The following is a 16,132-nucleotide window of genomic DNA, read 5'->3' as shown; positions in this document are numbered from 1 at the left end:
TTTCAATTAATTAGAGTGTAATTTGATTTAATAGTTTTGCTGTAATAAAGAAATGGTTGATTAGATATAAGTAAAAGTACACATTGTTTTTAATTATTAGGCACAATTGTATAAAGTCTGTAAATAAACTTAAATTATCATATATATATATATGTATGCATATATATATATATATATAGGCATATATCTACATGTATGCGTTATGTAATAGGTGTAAAAAGATTACTTTTATGATGAAGTTATATTATCAGATGCTACAATTCATCCAATAACGACATCTATGTAAACTAGTTAGCAAACGTCCGTATTTCGATTATTATTTTAATTATACTTGGTGATACTTTAGCTTATTATCATACAAGTAAATGTACCGAATCAGATCCATCAAGTATTGCAATAAAATAATAACAGGAAAAAAACATATCTATTTTTTTTTCTTATAGTTAGTGTAATTTTGTAGATAGATTGGTGCAAAAGATAACGAACAAACCGTGAAATGACAAAACTTGTTCCTGTCATCATCATCAACATCAGACGAAAGTTAATAACAGAGAATTCCACAGGGAGTTTTGAAACCTTTGTGATCAGAACCAAAGCTAAAGTGAAACGAGCAAAGACAAAGCATTCTTTGAAATCTCTTTTCACATTATCATAAAAGCCATTTTACTTGAAGCAGTCTTAATTATTGGCTTGGCTAAATGCTTTAAACTGATAACTTGTTGTGTCATAATGCACTCTCAAAAGACATCGTTATTGTCGTCAACTTTGTAGAAGATCATTTATGACGTTCTTGCACTCTAGAAAGCAAACCACTGAAGGTTGTGTAAAACTCATGGTTGTCTGTAAGTAACATTACTATAGTACTCAAATAATATAACACCAATCAATAGTGGCCATTTATTTACAAGCGATAATTAATGTAAAGAATGTTAGTCTTAGAATGAAGTGGAATGCATTCGGTATCTAATAATTCCTTATAAAATATAGAATATACCAGGAGTTATTCCTTACGTATAAAGTTATTGTAATTATAATAATGAATCAATAATTCATTTAAAAATGGTTGCAGGAATCGTTCTATGAAAAAAATCAATCCAACATTTTGTAATACTTACATATAAGAAGCAAATCTACATCTCTGTAGAATATATTGTGCATCAGTAATTACAAACGGTCAGCGTATATATATATATATATATATATATATATATATATATATATATATATATATATATAAAAACAGAGATGGGTGTGCCACAGACGATTTCTGATTGGTTAATCCAATAATCACATCTCCTAAAAAACAATCGTTTCTACGCTCTTACCTTTACCATAAATATTATGGCTTTATTTATTGTCCATCTTGGAAGGGTTTAATTTTTTAATAACTTGTTATTTACAAATTAAAAAAAATACGAAACTATTATACGAAACTAAACTACACGAAACGCGCACACACGCATACACACACGTTCACTACCGTCACGTTGTTATGGCAACCAAACCCGCTGACTCACAGTAAATGTGATTTTCTTCATTTTCTCATTTCACTCGTGGTCTTAAATTCATCTCGGGTTTATATTACTGTACACGTAGATTCGAATAAGTTGCCAAAAAACAAATATATAACAAATAAATGTCATCAAAGGCAAGATAAATTACTTTTCTACCAAACTGGATATATTTTTCGTGTTTTTATTCAATTTAACATGTTTATTCAGCTCGAAAAGCATACAGTGTTTACCGATGTATTGGAAAATTCAAGATAGCGGCCGATTCTCTCTTTAACACGGTAAGTTTGGAAAAAGGTGTAATAAATAAAAAACCGGTTAAAATACTGTTAAAAACTCGCTCAATATATGTTACCGTGACATAGGTTGACATATATTCGGAGGGGTTTTAATAGTATTATGTATAGTTTTTTATTTATAACACCTTTTCACAAACTTACGGTGTTAAAGAATGTGTGAGACGCCATCTTGAATTTTCCAACACATCAGTAAACACTGTATTCTTTTCGAGCTGAATAAACATGTTAAATTGAATAAAAACCCGAAAAATATATCCAGTTTTTATCGGTGTTTTACCTTCTCTGCAGAAGTACAAAAAAAAACCAAAAAAACGGAAGGTACTTTTACAGAATGTTAAACTAACCCTAACCGATGTTTTATGTTTAGTTTAGGAAAAGTCAGAAGAAACAAAAGTCATTATTGCATGAAATATACGTACTTAGTTGAAGTATTGTTTATGTCAATTCTTTCGAAGAAATTTAGCAAGAATACCTGAAATCGGTAAAATGTCATCATGGATGAATATTTGTCTATTATAATTTCTACACCTGACAAAAACTTAGCCATAACAAAAGAGATTTATTGTTCAGATTGTTTTTGAGATTGATTTCTAAAAAGATATTTTATAAATAAAATCGACTTTAAAATTAAAGACTTAAATTACAATAATTGAATTTAAACATTCTTATTTCAATATTTGGCACATAACACCTGCAAAAATGATCACAATGTCAGGATTTCATTTTATTTCAGAATCGATGGCAAATTGTGTAGATTGATATCTCATTATATTAAATACTAATATTTAACTTTAGTTTATCATTTAAGCCGATAAAAAACCCTTTTTTTTTTTCGAGTCATAAAAGGTTTTGCAGTTGCACGCTCTCAAAATAACTAAAGTGTTGGCTTTAAAAAAATTGGTTCATTAAAACTAAACAGGTTTAGTTTTAATAAAAAAAAATTTTTTTTAAAATCGCTTTGGTATTTAGATATGTCGTATGGTTATCCCTAATCGCTGAATAAAACCGCTAACGAGTTGAATGATTACGACATAAAATTAAACTCGGGTTCCTGAAACGGAAACTTCGTTTGTTTTTGTTTTTTTCTTATCAATATATTTACATTGTTATTTTGTTTTCATTTTCAATCATTCGAACAGTTTTCTTTTTCAAGTAATCCAAGTTACAAAATTCCCACTGTTTACTATGCTAAAATCACAATGACTAATGTATATCTATTGACCCTTATCCTTGAGTGGCCTCTGGGCCTTGATAAGTGGTGACACCCATGTAAAAAAAAAATCACTCGAACATTTTTCTTTTTATAATGTACAGTTTTAAAAGTTTAAAAACTATATAGTTTTTACTTCAGGAAAATTAATGGGTCAGTTTTTACGATGTGGCCTGTTAAAATACTGTTAAAAACTCGCTCAATATATGTTACCGTGACATAGGTTGACATATATTCGGCGGGTGTTTAATAGTATTTTGTATAATTTTTTTATTTATAATACCATTTCCCAAACTTACGGTGTTAAAGAGGGTGTGAGACGCCATCTTGAATTTTCCAACACATCGGTAAACACTGTATGTTTTTCGAGCTGATTAAATATATTACATTGAATAAAAACACAAAAAATATATCCAGTTAGGTAGAAAAGTAACTTATCTTGCCTTTGATAACATTTATTTATATATTTGTTTTTTACTATTTTTTCGAATCTTTGTGTACAGTAATACAAACCCACGATATGAATACTCACGTTGTTATATATATATATATATATATATATATATATATATATATATATATATATATATATATATATATATATATATAAATGAGATTATGGCAGTTAAAAAACATTTTTAAAACACCCACACACCTTTTTCAAAGTGATCAGAAATCGTATAAAAGTAAAAAGGGTAAATTTTTACTTACTTTCCAACTTAATCACCTTTAACGTGACTTTTACAGTTTTTTTTTAAAATGGAATTCATTTACCGATACAAAAGAAATGATAAGTAAATAAATCCATAAATAAATATTATAAATGGTTTATTTTATTCCTTGCCAGGATGCGGAGGAAAATGAATGAAGGGGGAGGGGAATAAAATAAAAAACATTTTGGAAACGGAGTAAGTTTGAAAGAATTGCTTTGCACAGAAAGAAATTAATGAAAAAAAAAATAAATTTCTTTTTTTTCTTGATTTTTTTTTAGCTTTTTATGAAAAAGGAAGTCAAAATTAAGACTATAAAAAACAACTTTTATTAAGACCGAACCTCAGTCGTCAGGTCTGTAAAAAAAGACGTGGAATAATAAATGTTTTCTAATACAAATTGTTTTTACTTATGTGTTCATTTGTCTCTTTGAAGTTCGTTTGTTTAATATATCGGTTTGCAATATAATTTTGTCATTCTGTCAGACTCAAATTTTAATTCTTTATATCTATAAAAGTGAAAGTGTGTGTGTGTGTGTCTGTGTACATTTCCCTACGAAATAACTCTGTCAATTTTTAGTCTACAGACTCGAAATTTGATATACAGGGTACTGAGATTTGGAAAAATCTATGTGATCGGTTTTTAGCCAGAAATTTGGCGATTAAGGGGTCAAAGTTCAACGATTTGAGCTTTGAGAACTCTACCAAACTTCTCCGACAATTTTGGGTCTACACACTTGAAATTCTAGATATAGCTTCCGTGGACATGGATCTAACTTAATAACTTGATTTGAGTCCAAAACAATAAATTTTCAGGGGTCATAATAGGGGTCAAAGTTTAAAAAATTACCGCTTTTTTTTTTGCTCAGCATACACCTCCAAACACCCGGGCAACGCCGGGCACCCATGCTAGTATATATATATATATATATATATATATATATATATATATATATATATATAAAATGAAAGAGTTTTTAACATATTTTATTAACTGTTTGCTCATATATATACATATATATATATGTATATATACACATATATATGTATATATATACACATATAAATATGCATATATATACACACATATATATGCATATATATATATATATATATATATATATATATATATATATATATATATATAAATATATATAGCTGAATGGCTGTGTGTGTTTCTGGTCACGAATAGGCTCCTATGTGGTTGACTATTAAAAAAAAAATGATTTCATATAATGATAGATGTATCGAGGCACAGGTATGGGTATGTTTGATCTGACAGAACTGTTGTTCATTAAAATTGTGGGATCTGCGTTCGCGCCTGGTCCACAAAGTATGGAATTAAAAAAAATACAAATTAAAAACAAACGTTTACAAGTGTTTGTATATAGTTGTTCATGAGAATACCTTGATAAGTATGTTTTAACTTAAATAGGGATGGCATAATAAAATTGTGGGGTCTGCATAAGCGCCTGGTTTCCATAGAATGGAAACAGGCACACGTGTAATAAAAAAACTTTTCATATCTATCTGCTTAATTATACTTTTATAATTATGTTTCAGTTTGAAGAAATATGGTATAATAACATTATGGGGTGTTCGTTCGCCCCTGACCTCCATAGAATGAAAATGTGTCACAAAGTTTAACAAGGATTTTTTAATATAGATCCACAGAATATTGTGATAAGTGTTTCAATGTGAAAAGGTACGGTATAATAAATTATGGGGTTTATCTATTTTATTTATATTTTCATCATATTTTGCTTTGGATTTGATACTCCGAAATTCGGAGCTATCTCTTTACAACCCTTCCATTTCATAACCTATCATACTTTCATAAATCAGAGTCCATTTTCTGTAGCCTGTTTGTTAACCCAGTCATACACAGGTACATTTGCTAGTATATATATATATATATATATATATATATATATATATATATATATATATATATATATATATATATAATATATTTGTGTGTATATGTGTGTATAGATATGTATGTATATATATTTGCATGTGGTTGTATATATATGTGCATATATATTTATATGTATCTATATATGTATATGTGTATGTATATATATATGCATACGTGTATGTATATGTTTATGCATATATATATATGTATATCTGTGTGTATATATGTATATGTGTAGGTATATATATGTATATGTGGTTGTATGTATATGTATATGTGTATGTATATGTATATTTATATATATGTATGTATAGTGCATGCATATATACCCATATGTATATATAAAGGAGCATGTATAAGTATATGTGTACGTATATATATGTATATATATATTTACGTATGTGTATGTATATATTTATATGCATATGTGTATGTATATGTGCATGTATATATATGCAAATGCATATGTATATGTGTATGTATATATATATATGTGTGTATATATATGTATATGCGTATGTATATAAATGCGCATGTATATATGTGTATGTGTATGCATGTGTATATATAGGTATATATATGTATATGTGTGCGTATATATGTATATATATATGCGTAGGTATTTATATATAGGTATATGGGAATGTATATATATATATATATTTATATGTATGTATACATATATATATATATATTTCTATGTATATACATATGTATACTTTTGTATGTATGTATATATATATACGTTTACATGTATGTGTACGTATATATATATGTATGTACATATGAATATATGTATGTATGTATATATATGGATATATACATGTATGCATGTATATATGTATATATGTATGCATATATATATCCATGTATACATATGTATTTATTCATATGTATGTATACATGTATATATATATATATATATTTATATATATATGTATGTTTATAGGTGCATTATCTGTATGCACAGGTTTGTATATATATATATATATATATATATATATACATATATGTATATATATATATATATCTTGGACTCTCTTGTGGTGTTCGACGCATGAGGGCCAAAAATTCGCTCTGTTTCACCCTGCCTTCAATGCTTGTGCCGCATGTGTGACACCAAGCCAGCTCTGCTCCCACAAACCAGGCCGAACAACGCACAGGATACAGGCTGGGAAGGTGCTGTTCCTACTCTTGCTCTACGAGGATTTGTTTGATTCGATAACTGTGTGTTGATGTATGTGTTAATGTCCTCAAAACGTTTTTCCCTCCACAATATTCTAGCTGCAACATCTTCAAATGTTGTCGGGTTCAGGCCTGCGTGCTTAAGATTGTCTTTTAGCTTTTCCCCGTACCTCAGAAATGGACGACCCACATTTTGATAACCCTCTTTCAGTTGACTGTGTGCTAGTTGCTTAGGAAGACGGTTTTCATCCATGCGAACAAGGTGACCAACCCACAGAAGCAGAGACTTCATCAGGAAGGCCTCAATACTTAAAATGTCGCACCTAGCAAACAATCCCGAGTTAGGGGCCTTGTCTTTTCATGTTAATCCACATATACTACGAAGGCAACGCTTATGGTATGTATCCAGTTGCGCAATTTGCCTACGGTATGGGGTTCAGGCTTCCGATCCATACAGCAGTATCGAAACAATAATTGCACGATAAACTGAGATGTTGGTCTTTAGAGTCAAAACCCTTTCATTCCATACTCTTGAACGCAGTTTGCCGAAGGCATCAATCGTCTTTAAAATTCTGCTTTATATCTCATCATCAAGTGATGCTGACGAATTCACCTTACTTCCGAGATATGCAAAGGATTTAACATACTCTAGAGGTTGTCTATTCACTAAGATTTTCTGAAGCGGTTCCACATATTCTGGTCTCGGAATATTCACACCACCTTACTGCAAAGGGGTGGGCTTTGTTTGTAGATAACTTCTGTCTTTTAAATACTTATCGTCCAACCAAATGCTTTTGTGGCATTGAAAAACTTGTCAACTCATTCTTGTGCGTCTTCAAATGAAGTGGCCACGAGTGCAACATCGTCTGCAAAAAGAAAATAAAGAAACTTCTTGTTAGTGTTTTAGCTTGGAATTTTTGATGGTTAAAAAGACCCCCGGTAGTTCTGAACTCAAAATGGACACATTGCGTGTAATCTTTAAAAGCATGCTCGAGCATGGTTGAAAAGAAGATGGCAAAGAGCACAGGTGGCATAACACAACCCTGTTTCGTACCGGTTTTTACCTTGAATGACTCAGAGAACTTTCCGTCTGCTCTTACACGTGCCTCCATATTCTCGCGAAAGGATATTATTATATTTAACATTTTTCAGGGATTCCAACTTTATTCAAACCTTCCAAAGTGCGACTCTGTTGACAGAGTCAAACGTCTTGGTTAGGTCGATAAAAACGACAAGCAGATCCTGATTTTTCTTACGTGCCTTCTCTGCAACTTGGCGTAAACAGTAGAGCATGTCGATGGTTCCCCTTTCAGATCTAAAATCACACTGCATCTCAGGATAAATTTTGTCTACTAGATAAATGATTATCCTGTTCAAAATGACCCTGGCTAGTACTTTTCCAGCCACAGAGAGCAGTGATATTCCACGGTAGTTATCACAATCAATACGCTTTCCTTTATCCTTGAAGAGATGGATTATTGACGACTTCCTGAAATCTTGAGGTACACAACCGCCTTCCCAGATCCTGATGAATAACTCCAAAACTTGTTTTCAAAAAGGTATGGGGAAATGTGACTGGGGCTCATGGTATGGTGGTAATAAATGACCATGGAATTCGCTTGTCGTCATTTTGTAGTGAACATGGGCTCTTCATAAAATTAAGATGCCAAAACCATTGAATATGAAAGAACTGAACACTGAAAAGAAAGAAGAATTATCTCCTTAGTTAGATGCGGAGTTAAACGAAATTGTGATAAACAATGATATTTAAGTGTCCTGGAAGAAATTGCGGGATGCAATCTATAAATGTTCAAGTGAAGTAGTAGGACTTTCCAAGAGGAAGCATAAGGATTGGTTCGACGAAAATGACATTGAAATGCAGGGTATTTAGACCGAATGCACTCTTTGCACAGGGCCTGGATATCAGACAAGAATTCTGCAGCGAAGAGGTCGGCTTATCTCAGTGCCAGGAGTGATGTTCGGCATCGATTGAGGAAAATGAAAGAAGATTGGTGGTCTGCAAAAAGCCTCTGAGCTCCAGGCTGCTTTTGAAAGGAAAGATGCGAGGGTATTTCATGAGAGTCTGAAAAACGTTTTTGGCCCCAAAAAATGTGGTACTTCACCCGTTATGGGGGCAGATGGCACAACCTTGTTGGCTGATAAGAATGACATCCTTAACCGCTGGAAGGACCATTTTGAAGGACTGCTGAATTCTTATTCTGATGTTGACGATGCTGTTTTGAGTTCTTTGCCTGCGAGAATCCAAACACAGAACTAGATGTGATTCCTATTTTTTCTGAAGTCCTCGCAGCTGTAAAACAAATGCTACTGAGAAAGGGTGCATGTGATGATGGTATACCGGCTGGAATATTCAAGTTTGGGGGGAACACACTTTTGATATATATATATATATATATATATATATATATATATATATATATATACATACATATATATACATATATACATATATATGTATATATGTGTATATATATGTGTGTGTGTGTATCTATATATCTATATAATCTGTCTGTCTGTGTACATTTCCCTACACAATAACTCTATCAATTGTCAGTTTACAGACTCGCAATTTTATATACTGGGAAGTGTTATGTGGGAAATCTTTGTCAGAGGGTGTCGACCAGAAGCTTGGCTGTTAAGGGGTCAAAGTTTCACGATTTAATCTTTTAGAACTCTACCAAACTCCCCGCCAATTTTGGGTCTTAATCCTTAAGATAAAACTTTCTTGGACATGGATCTAACTTAATAACTTGATTTGAGCATAACAATAAATGTTAAGGGGTCATAATAGGGGTCAAATTTAAAAACAATAACGTATGCAGTCTCTAACATTTGAAATTTGACATAAATGGTATTGAGAGATAGGGCAACTTTTTTAATGGATTTGGCTCGAAAATTTGAGCTACAAATATATAAATCTGTGTATGTTTGCATGTCTACCTAAAACTTTCGGCAGAGGCGACAGATTTTCACAAGATCAGTATCGTTTTGAAGCTCGACCCTTAAAACGATATTACCGAACAATTGGCTAAAACCATAAATTTCTTCACCCTCAACTGGGCACATTTCTACAGAAAGAGGTTGTTTTTTCGCCGATATTTTCGAAAGTCATCCCCTCTTTTCGATTGTCTAGCCTTAATTTTAACCATATGTCACTTCCAGTTTTGCGGTGGTCGTAACAGCAAAGACGTCACATTTTTTTTACGTTCTTTTTCTCATTCGCTGTACGGGTTCGAGCCTGCCATCCTACTAGCCCTTTCTGTTTTTATAGTCAACACACACCTCCAATAACCCGGGCAACGCCGGGCACCAATGCTAGTATATATATATATATATATATATATATATATATATATATATATATATATATATATATATATATATATAAGATGCATTCAATATGTTTATAGACATTTAATATTATCTTATATATTTGAAAATACAGTATGTTTTAGATATAGATCTTCTGGAATGAAAGACCACATATCCTGATATAAGGCATAAAATAATAGCTACAGTAGGAATTGGAATACACCCTGCGTAAGCCTGATTCTCGTTGCTGGTAAATTTCCAAAATTCTATCTAGACGTGAGAATATTTAAAAGAAAGACATGTAATAGAATTCTGTTTTTAACGTGAAAGAATTTTACAGAAATGCATGGAATATTTCAGACTGTTTTGGACCGTTTGGAATGAATCAGGAATGAATTAGTTTTCGAGTATCATAAAAGATTCAGGGAGGCAAGGAGTTATTGAGAAATGATGAGAGGCGTGGTAGGTGTAATGAAGTTAGGAAACAACATTTGAATGGCTAAATAATAGATAAGGACCCTTGTGTGTATTTTAGAGACAATCAGTGCATATCTTGATATCAGTATGCTACTGAACACATAGGTATTTGCGAGAAACTGAAGCTGTGGTAGATTTGCACGAAGTTTTTTTCCTAAGGGCGCACAGGGAACATCAGAAAGAAAGGCATTATCATGATCATAAAGACAGTTCTTTATCCTCCCTCTTGTCCAGACTTGTTTTCTGTGACGTCTGTATAATCTCAAAGCTAAGGTAAACTAGGAGGGTGTCATTATTGGGCAATTGAGGAGATAGAGAAGTTTTGTCGAGGATCATTGATACGAACCCCCAGGAAGATTCCATGAGGCCTTACGGAATTTGCTAGAACGGTACAACAAGTGAAACTACTTCGTACAGGACTAAAGTTTCATCTGTGTACTATTAATAAAAGTGTCTCTACGAAAGAATTCTGGAAACTTAGTGAAGGCATTTTGTATATATATATATATATATATATATATATATATATATATATATATATATATATATATATATATATACATACCCCCACACATATACAGAGAGAGAGAGTGATAGATAGATATATAGATAGATATGCACATAAAGTTGCAGTTTGTTTGTTTATTTGCTTTATTAGATTTTTCATTTCAGAATGTTGACATAAGCACGCCTGTCCAAGCGTACTTTCAAGTCAACTATATTTTCACCAAAGAGTGCCTGCATTCGTGGTGTTTATCGATACTATTTCTTAGAGGATTCGCATTTATGTTGTTCTATTATTTATGTCGTTCAAATTAGAAACACTGATGAACAAAATTATTCCAGAGACTAACCAGTGTACCTCCATTGTACATCTATTATAACTGCAGTTACAGTTTTTCTCCCTAGTCTATTTTAAGTAATTTATTGGGTCCAATTACAAAACTAAATATAATTTGATATAAATAATAACTATGTCGATAATATAAAAATATTTGCTGGCTAACTCATGTAATATTGTTTCGTTTCTAGTCTGATGATCATCCCGTGTAATACTAGAATATGAATGTCACCGAAATATTGTTATTTTATTTAAAACAAATAAGTATATATATATATATATATATATATATATATATATATATATATACATATGTGTTAATTTTATTTTTATTTCGGACTATTAGTCTCATCTTTATTAGTTGTTGTTTTGGTTTTTTTTTATCTTTTTATTGGTTCACAACGTTTCGGCCAACTTCCTCTGGACTTCGTCAAGTGGTAACCGCGACGGATAGGAACTTCGAATCTCCTAACTGCATTCTCAGCCATCACTGCCATCCGTAGTTGTTGTCGTCTCACCACATTTTTGACCAATTACCTCTGGCACGCTTTGGGTGGGATTGAAACCGCTATCTTCAGACAATGTTCATCTGGAACCGTAGAGATTCAACGTCTCTATCAACTGCGCCACGGGCCCCGAAGGGCGATCAAGGTTGGATTCTTTGATCTTATAAATCCACATTTATTTATTATCTGATCTTCCATAGTCGGGTCCGTACCGATTGGTATATATATATATATATATATATATATATATATATATATATATATATATATATATATATATATATATATATATATATATATATATATATATATATATATATATATTATTCCTTAATTGGAATTTTTTATTTTGAGATGAACATTTTATGTTAATTTTATTTTTATTTTTTTATTTTTTTATTTTTTATTTTTATTTTATTTAAATAAAATAAATAAAAATAAAATTAACATAAAATGCTCATCTCAAAATAAAAAAATTCCAATTAAGGAATAATATATATATATATATATATATATATATATATATATATATATATATATATGCATATGTATATGTAATAATCAATAAGCAATTTTAAGCAATTTTTATTTGTTTTATAGTACACTTAATCATAATAATAATTTTAATGGAAGAAATATTATAGAATACCGTTATATCATGAGATATATAGAAAAGGATTAACATTTAATATTGGGTTTACTAGAGATTAATTGCACTATTAGTTGTATAGGTATTATGATAAATATATATATATATTTAAGTTTAATATAAAACAGATATATAAGACAATGGAATTGAACAGAACATGTAACGTAATAAATGTAAAATATCAGCAGACAAAGCATAATGTAGTTTAATCAAGTGTATGATATTAACGATAGTATATTATCAGAAGAACAATGAATGAAATGTTCGTAATTATATAAGCTATTGTAGAAAATTCGATTTAGTGTGGGAAATAGCCTTACCATTATCCGTGCCTCGCATATAGTGTCGAGAAGATTAATTTATTTAATTGAAGAACTTATAAGATATTTATGAATTAATTTGGAATTCTTTCGAGATGAGTAATTTGCATAATGTTGTTTTATTTTATTATTTATGCAGGATTATTCTCATCTTCTCGTTGTTGTTTTTACAGCGTTTCGGTCAATTATTCTTTTGGCATTTGTCTAGTTGTTAACTGCGATTGAATATGAATTTCGAATCTCTGAAACTGTCTCCACAGCAATTACTGCCTGTTATATTATATTCTGTTATTGTAGAATCTGTACCGAATGTTATATATGATGAGACAATAAAAACTATGGAAGACAGTAATTGCTGTAGATGCAGTTGGGAGATTCTATATACTTTGTCCGAAACGTTGTGAAAATTAGAAGATAGGGATAAGAGTCCAAATAAGTAAATAAAATAAAATTATACAAATTACTCATCTCAAAAAGAATTTCAAATTAATTCAATAATATATAACTTTCCTGACTCGACAATGAGAGAATATAATAAAAAAAAAATGTGGGTTCATCAAAAAATCCAAATTTGATTGCAATTTGTGGCTCATGCGAAATATCCACGATTCACAGTGAGCATTTCCTGAAGGTACCGGTTGCAATCCCACTCAAAACCGATTAGAGGATCAGCTGGCCAAACCGTAGTGTAACGACAAACATTGTGGAATGCAGTAATCGATGTGGGTGCAGATGGTAGAATCGGCATTGCTTTCCCGCCAAGGCTTACGACCTGACGAAGGCTAAAAGAATAATTGGCCGAAACCACGCGAAAAGAACAACTAGATGATACGGATTATAGTCCACAAATAATTAGATATAATAAAAAGTTATTATCTTATTGTGTATTAATAAATAGTTTAAGCAAAAAGTGGCAAGTACATTTTAGAAATAGTATTAAATATATGCAATATACAGAATCTCGAAGAGTATTTAAAAGTAAACATGATGCCATAAAATATATAATACTATATTATCAACTACATTTAGGAAACAAAATATCAATATCAATTATTATACAAATGTTGTCAGCAAATCAAATCCTCATAGTTCTTTTACTTGAAAAGTTAAAGACTAACTAATGTGTGTGGAACCTGAGAACTGGCGATAGTTTGTGTTCCAGAATTTACTTTTTTTATTTAGTCGAAACCGACCATCACCCACTTTCACCAAGGAGTAATTCATGTACCTATACTTTTCACGCAGGTAGATGGTATGATTGTCATGAGAATTGCACAGTCTCAATATCTGCAATATAGAGGTTATACATTTTAGTCATGAATGCACAGGTTTAATCATTAAACACGGCAATTTACAATCCCTTAAAATATATCCAGTCAAAATAAAACAGGGGGCATTACTTTTTGAACAACGCTTCCAGATTTGACTTCTGAATCTAATTATTTCAAGCGAAAATAAAGGGTGTGCTTTTGTTTCATGTGGGTAGCACTATAATTTAAACACAAAATATGTGTTGCCTTTAACTAATTCATACATATAAGTTGTATTGAATACGGTAGAATATAATACCCTAAATAGAAATATGTGTAACATACATACACTGCTATACGTATATAAACCTAACCGAAGCCACGAGCACACCTATTAGGACTCAGAGGTGGAACGCAGGCAATTATAATGTTCTTGGCAGCCTCACGTTTGCAGACATCCAATAACACTCCAAGTTAATAATAAGGGCAATTCTGAGTGAAATATTGTGTCAAGTGCCCCTCCCCCTCCCCGCTGTGGAAAAGAATAGGTTAATCTCGCTCCCGAGTGTACAAAGACATGAATCAATCTTCGGTATTGAGCCAGTTTAGCTTATGTTCTAGAATGAACTATTTCTCATACGTATCAAAAGAAAAAAAATACATCAACCCGACAAAATTGTATGCAAAGAAAATATGCTTTTTGACTTTGAAGAAATTTACATGAAATGATTTTAAAAGAAACAAATATTTGGTTAAAGGTCCTAGTCATACACACTATCTGGATGTTATTTGCCTCTTCATTTCTTTTCTCTTTTTGTCGGGATGCAATCCCGGTTTACTACTGTCGATTTCACTTCAACATGCGGTAATTTTTCGTCCTCGCATCTAAGTTACGATGGAACGCTGTCGGTTTTGTTTCGGTAAACTCTTTCCTTTTAAAACAAAAGTTAGCCAGAGTAAATGCATGCAATCGCGTTTCGCTTTAAACTTAAATAAGTTATTCGGTCGGAATATTCTGATGTGTTGGGCATTTAGTTCTTTCGTCGGTATCTTTCCGTCTCCGGCTTTTTTCTTCTATTACTGCTCTCGTCTTGTAATTTTTTGCGGCGATGCGCTTTTTATGCCAAAAGGGAGTGGGGTATTATATTCCGATTATTTTCTATTTTTATTTTATTATCTATTTTTTTATTTTACATTCATATGTATTTTTTATTAATATTAGTGCTATAACTATTATAATTACTATAATAAACATTATTTCTTTACTACTACCTCCGATATAAATATTATAACTATTATAGACTTTATTTTTCTAAATAATTCAAGAAATAATTAGTGAGTATGCCCCTTTGACTGATAAAGCCTTTCTAATTAAATGTCATTTTTAAACAAAATGGCAGTTACCTTCTTTTTTAAATTAATTACAAATTTAAGTTTAAAAATAGTGTTTTCAACGATAATAAATTGGCCATTATTAATTCACCAGCGTTTCACTTAAAATAATATAAATAATTATTTCAACCATTATACAAAAATACTAGGTTATTTGACTGTTTTAAACCCCCATTAAACCCGCACTTATTTTACTGATGAGGGGACTTTGTTTAAATATCAAAATGGTTTATAAAATTATTGTTCAAGACGTATTGTCTGTACCAATAAAACATCGTTTCCAAAACCACCGTAGAAACTATTTATTTTGTTTGTTTCTTTTTCCTTTTGAAACTGATTTTCAATTAAAAATTTGAATCATTTTAGTCAATATTCAAAAATCCCTAGGACATCTATACCGATCGATAACTGTTTTTTTTTTCCTTTTAATAGCATTAGTACATTTACTAATACATTAAAATAAACTCTGCTCATTAGACACTTGGCCCAATTCCCCCAAAATCTCTCTCTCCCTCTCTCTCTCTCTCT

This window comes from Euprymna scolopes, chromosome 5 (assembly GCF_053919585.1).
Source record: "Euprymna scolopes isolate OS-2025 chromosome 5, ASM5391958v1, whole genome shotgun sequence".
Classification (NCBI taxonomy): Eukaryota; Metazoa; Mollusca; class Cephalopoda; order Sepiida; family Sepiolidae; genus Euprymna; species Euprymna scolopes.
Note: the sequence above shows the minus strand (reverse complement) of the source record.